Source organism: Sinocyclocheilus anshuiensis, unplaced genomic scaffold (genome assembly GCF_001515605.1).
Source record: "Sinocyclocheilus anshuiensis isolate Anshui unplaced genomic scaffold, SAMN03320099.WGS_v1.1 scaffold1162, whole genome shotgun sequence".
NCBI lineage: Eukaryota > Metazoa > Chordata > Actinopteri > Cypriniformes > Cyprinidae > Sinocyclocheilus > Sinocyclocheilus anshuiensis.
The window spans coordinates 2,688,842-2,695,597 of NW_015540875.1; the positions used below are offsets into that span (position 1 = coordinate 2,688,842).

Consider the following 6,756-nt stretch of genomic DNA (forward strand, 5'->3'; position numbering starts at 1 on the left):
CTTTTCACATATAAATGTATCAACTTAAATTGCCTTCCTTTCATTCAATCACAAGTTTTCCAATTGTTTTATTCATTTGGAATTTGTATTCTGTTTGTTCATTCTCATTAAAATGTTGCTCATTTGTTGCAATGAAGCAAATAAAACAATAGAGGAGGCAGTTTGCAGATTAAAACTTTAGGTTCTAATTTATGACTATCTGTTGAGTACCAGAATATAATTTGGATGATGGTATTCCAATTTTTAAGTTTCATCTCTTGTTGCTTAGGCAAACAAAGAGATATTTCCATTTCAGAACAAGGGATGTCATTCCTCGTCTACGCTGCCGCTATCATGTCCCTGACAAGTACGTGGTTTCGTCTAATTCTCAAACCCACCGGATCCGGTCTCCGGTCTAACAATATGAGTATTCCGACTCATTCTATAAATGTGTATATATGGGATGCGTCTGTCTTTCCCTCAATATTTCTAAAAGGCAAATAAGAATTGACTTACCACAGCAGCTGGAGAAAGAGAAGGAGATGATCAAACCCTTTGTTCGGTGCAAATCCATATTGCGCTGAAAAACGTCACTCGCCTGTTTAGGAGATCGCGTCGCCGGTCACCAATTTGTAAGGTGATCGCGTCGCCGGTCACCACTTTGTGGGGAGATCACGTCCGGGGGCACCACTTTGTAAGGTCCACACACTTGGCCCAAGGAAGGTATCCAGTGGCGGATGAAGGTCTCTTGCGTGTTCGGTCTTTTCAGCGCGCAGAGTTATTCAATTTAGGTTTAACTCAATCTGACTCCGTTTTATTATCTAATCTGGCTCCATTTTAGTATGACCTCGAATTTAGGTTGAAAGGCAAATTGGTTGTTTGTCGGTCTCTAATTATTCTGACATTTTATTATTCTAGTTAACTCTTTACTTTGTATTTTACTCGTTCATTAGGAATCTACGTCGCAAACAAAGGAAGGAAGTTTTACAATTGTGATGTAAATTTGGTCCTGTTGCTGTAACCGGTAACCAGCCTCAGAATGCGAGTATGAGGTGAGATCTGGATCAAAATACTTCCATACAAATGTTTTCTAGTTTTTTCAAGGAGCAAGATTAGGTGCAAATTCAGAGCTTCTGAATTCTGCATTGAAATTTGGATGTTTCAATTTCCAAATAATGTTAGCCACTCTCTCTGATCAGATAAAATTTTTAGTTGGTGCTCCTCAGTGAAGGATGAATTGGTTCGCTATCTCTGGTGCCACACTATTGAAATGAAAACACACCTCCTCCCTTTTGGGCACTGGGTAGCAGACCAATGAAATTTAATTGTAAGGGTTAGCAAATCACATTTCTCTATGTAATGCCATGCTTGGCGATTATAATATAATGTACATTATAATTTGATTTATAATATAATTATATTATATTAAAATAGTATATATTAAAATAATATTATTTCTGGTCTCTGGAGAGTCTTTGGAATAATATAGTCGTCAATGTGTTCGTCTTTGAGAAGACCTTGTGATTTGGCCCTGTAGTCACAGTAGTACACACATGTACATTGTATGTATAACAACTAGTCCGTCTTAAAGCCAATGAGAGACTCTGAAGTTGTTAACATCCAATGACTGCAAGCATATTTGGAGTACATGGTCAAATCACAACTCATGTGAGAAATTTTCCATCTGCAATAAGGTCTAAGTTGTCACAAATTGCATTCTCATGGCGATTCATTTGAATATGAAAAGGTGTTGAGGAGCTGGGCAAGCTCATGGCTGATGCAATGCACAATCACTGTTTTTAGGTCTCAAGGCCTATTTGTTTTATTTAGTAAGTTCTTTTGTCTGTATTGTGATTACACCATTCTGTTTTGCCCAACTTACTTTTCACATATAAATGTATCAACTTAAATTGCCTTCCTTTCATTCAATCACAAGTTTTCCAATTTTTTATTAATTTGGAATTTGTATTCTGCTTGTTCATTCTCATTAAAATGTTGCTCATTTGTTGCAATGACAATAAAACAACAGAGAAGGCAGTTTGCAGATTAAAACTTTAGGTTCACATACAGTATACACACAAGGTGTGTCTGAGTTTACTGTGTTTCTTAAGATCTGTAAAATTCACATGCTATTAAAAAGTAAGAACAATGTAAAAGGTGTGACTTGATTATCAATGACTACTTTTTAGCAAGCACACATCAGCCTTCACTTATTAAAGAAACTTTGATGCAGTCAATGAGAAAACTACAGTCAGCAATGCTGTTTAATTATCACAAATGTTCTAGAACTTGTTTGTGAACGGGAACAAAATGTTAGGAATTTACATAAAAATCTTTTGGGATTTGTGTTTTTCTGATGCATGAGCCTTATCTTGCCTTTATCTTGTGGGAAGTCTGAAGTCCATCACTCCCGTCTGCAGCATGCCTCTAACAGTGTCTCATAATGAGGGTTTGACGTCATAAATATGAAAATATATGAAAGAGAAAGAGAAGCTGACACACATCCACACAGCTCTTGGAGTGAATCAGATATTAATCGCAAAATTGCAAAAAAAAAAAGTTTATATTTTCAGGCCTTCTGATTTTAGAATGCTTTGGATAGATTTGATTTGAGCATTAAAAAAGGTCAGATTTAAGATGCTTAAAATATTTTTCACAATTAGGTTATGATGCACAATGTATTAAAATGTTTTTGAAACACCTAAGTGCTGAAAACATGACATGCAATTTATGGATATGGATCCTCAAAAATGATTAGAACTAAGCTGTAACTCTTCCAGCTTTTAGTTGCAAATGTTAATACAAGAACATTAAATTAACACAAACAATGCACTGAAACTTTTCATGGTTGTGGCCACTTAGCAGGTTAATTTTATATGACTAAAATAAGATATTTTGTATACATTGCAAAAAATTGGAAGCCTGTCATGATCAAGTATGTATTAAGTAAAAATGTTATCTCAAGCTGTCATTGCAGTAGCTGTGTACATTCTTAATTTTATATCTTGACATTTTTAAGATTACTGACAGCTGGTGGCAACAATGTATTTTTCTCTTGTTTCATAGATTGTGCAAATTATAATTAGTGTCATCAGTATTGCGGTGGAGAATTTGTTTGCATATAGCTTAAGTTCTAGTCTGTATACCTATATCATGATGATAGCGCTGTCGGTCCTTCAGATCTGTGTGACCATCAGTTTCTGTGTTTTGACTGGGAAAGCTTTGTGCAAAAAGGATGAAAATGCAAAGGTAGTGTATCATCAGCACTATTACAACAATCAGTCAGTCAAAATCAGAGAGCTGTTCTGTGTGTTCATGTTTGTTTGTGGTTTTCCACTCGGTGGAGGATCTAGAACTTAAGCTGCATGGTAAGATGATCACAGATAATCAAAGTTATTTGTTTTGCTTGTAACAGAATGACATTTTGTCTCTCAATATTGTAGTAAAATAATTTAAAGCAGATCTCCTTCCATCTGCAACACTGAAAGGGCCAGATTGACTAAACAGGGCAAATTAGCGTAAGAACACAATTGCATAAAAGCATTGATGTGTGTGGAAAGTTCTGCGGATGATCAACTGATAATGTAATAATGCGCAAAATTAATGATCATAGATGCACTCAGAGCATTTCCATAATGACCAATGCAAAAAAGCAGCGCAAATTAGCCTATAGGGTCGCAAACAAGCAGAGCCTATGATAATAACAACAACACAGGCGCAAAATGGGTAAAGATTTAATAAATAATAATTTGATAAAAATAATCAACAATTTGCAGAAGCTATATTTCAGATTTGCCATGAAACCCTTTAAAAATCTTTCTTTTGTATGATTTTCAACATTGTGGAGTGAAGGTAAGTAGCCTAACATTTAATATGATTAACAACCTTGCTTAATATTATTACTAAACATGAATTGAATCATGAACAACATTCCTGTTATACTTGTTTACAGATTTAAGGAAGTCACTGCCAGGAAAAATCAAAACTCCACCTTCAACAACAACAAAAAAAACATTGTGCCGTCTTCACTCATCTGGACTGAGACTCATAGACATGCCACACAAGGTGAGTTTAAGTTAACACAGTGTTTCTTAAGATTATTAACAATAATTTAATGAATAATTTAATGAACAAAACAAAAATAAAAAGCACAAGAATGGTAAGGATAATGAACAAACAAACTGTGGTTAAACTGCTTTCATCACCTCAACTGTTTCCTCCTACAAAAACTTTTATGTAGGCAGGAACACTTAACTCAGCAAAGCTGTTTTGATAATCAAATATATTCATATTGTATGTAACATTTAATTTATATTCTATCATAAAAGTAAAAAAAAACAACATTGAGTCCATTTAATCTGTTAAAGTTCTTTTTCTCTCTCTTCAGAATATGAATATATGTACATAAAAACTGATTCTCCTGCAATGGTAATCATTTGCTGTTCTTGTTTCTTGCAGTCTAGAAGGTTTGGCTATTGTTACCTACTGCCTACTACATCTGTTCAGCGCTGCAGCATGACTCTGACAGTGTCTCGGGGTGAAGGACTGACCGTCATCACCGTCACCTCAAACCCAAAGAGCAAATGGCCCGTACTGTGTCAGATTCTGGGTTTTCTCTGCTACAGTCCAGTGTGTTCTGTATCTCAGGGTATGAAAGGGAAGCTGAAGGATGTCCACACAGCTCTTGGAGTGAGTTTGACATTTACATTAATTCCAAAATACCTTTCTGATTTTTTTCAGGTCTTGTGATTTTCGCATACTTTGTATATTTTTTTGGACAGAACTTAGTAAACATTCCATGTAAGATGCTTACAACGTTTTTACGTTTCTTAATGTTGCCATTTCCAGGAGCAGGATTGGAGACCCCTGAGTTAGATTATGTTAGGATAATGTTTTAAAAACATTTTTAAAACACCTATGGAGCCCCTAAAGGGACATGGTTTTGGTAAAACGGGGAAAATGATATTTCAACACTTTTGCATTCACTTGCTAAACTGTTGTTTTTCACTGAGAAACTCTGCATTTACTCACCAAACTTTTGCATTTACCCAAAAAACTTGCATTGTTTCCACCACAGGATTAAAATAAAAAAAATAATAAAACAAGGTAAAAAGTGACTGTTTATCTCACAATTTAAGGTTTTTTCTCTCAATTCTAAATTTATATCACATAGTTTAAACATTTTAGTTTATATTTTTTAGTTTATAGTTTTTTTGCTTTTTAGTTTAGTAAAAAAACAATTTTTTAGAAAAAAATTCTGAATTATGAGATAAGTCACAATTACCTTCTTTTTTTTTTTTAATGTTAAAAACATAATGCAAGATATAACCCACACAATTCTGAGAAGAAAAGTCCAAACTACCTCACAATTCTTACAAGACATATTTCCTCACAATTGTAAGAGAAATTTGGCAATTCATTTTTTTTTTTTTTTTTTTTTTTGCATAAACAAAAACAAAAAAAGTCAGAATTGACGTAGAACCTTGGAATTGTAAGAAAGTCAAAAATCAGAAAGTCAGAGTTCATTCAGAATTTTTTCCTCAGAATTGTGAGAAAAAAAAATCCAAATTGTGAGGTATAAACTCAGAATTGTGAGAAAAAAGTAAGATAAAAAGTCCCAATTACTTTTTCCTTTGTTTTATTCCATGGCACAAACAAGCTTCCATACTTCTGTGATGGAAAGAACATGAAGTGAGAGGAAAAACTGTATTTCACTGGATTTGTAAGCAAACACAAAGTATCTTGAAGGAATATAAAACCATTGTGAGAGTTCGCAAAATTATTGAAATATAATTTTTTCTCCTATCTCATATTTTTTTCCCCCCAGTAACTATGTCCCCTTAAGGGCTCTGTAACATTATGTGCAGTTTTTGGATTAGTTAAAATTATTAATTTTGGAAAATGTACATTTTAGTTGCAATTTTTTTAGTTTATGCAACTAAATGTAATTTATTAAAACAATATGAAACTTTTTGGAAACATTGTGCAAATACTTATTTATACTATTAAAAAATGTTTGCTTGTCCACACTGACAGCAGAAATTTGATTGGTTGAGTTACAATGTCATTGTACCAACTTGGTATTTTCTTAATTTGTTTTATTGTTCCATAGATTGTGCAGATGATAATTGGTGTCCTCAATATTGCTGTGGGGATTGTGTTTACATGCCTTGGGTCGTGGTTTATCATGTATAGAACAGCCTTTGGACCCTTTTGGATTGGTAGTGTGGTACGACAAGTCTCATTTTGATCATTTTTATGTTTATAAAGTTGTGCAGTGCCTGTCAAAAAGTACTGATATGTTCAAAATCAAAAGCATTTTTTTATTACTATTATAGTTCCTTGTAGTTGGAATCATGTGTATTCTCTCAGCGAAGTTTCCCACTTCTTGTCTGGTAAGTGTCTATCAAAGGCATTTGTGTTTTTGACAGTTCTAGTTTTGCTGGTTTACTATATATTTGTATGTGTGCGTGTGTGTATGTATATTCACATTATGATGGCTATGGTTATGGTTATGGTAATAAAACGCCTTCCCCTGAAAATAGTAAGAGGAGAGAGGAGTGTCTGTACTACAAGAATCTCACTGAGGTAATGATTATCTTTCTTTTCTTTAGATGATGTAAGACTAGCTACAGCATATCAAATCTTCCAAACATACTCACAGTTCAAATTCTTTTACAAAAAGCACCATAAAAAGTCGTGGTAACACTTTCTATGAAGCCCATATTTATAATACATTATAAGGGTATTCTTAAGGCATTATAATGAATGCATAAT

At 33.9% G+C, this 6,756-nt stretch overlaps 1 long non-coding RNA gene across 1 annotated transcript in view; it reads left to right on the forward strand.

Moving 5' to 3' along the window:
• The first annotated feature begins 6,511 nt into the window (after nucleotides 1-6,511).
• The window catches only part of LOC107688228 (uncharacterized), a 1,376-nt gene continuing 1,131 nt past the window's right edge, over nucleotides 6,512-6,756 (forward strand). Inside the window, exon 1 of the long non-coding RNA XR_001634211.1 lies at nucleotides 6,512-6,567. This is a non-coding gene — a long non-coding RNA (uncharacterized LOC107688228). The remainder of the gene's footprint in view (nucleotides 6,568-6,756) is intronic.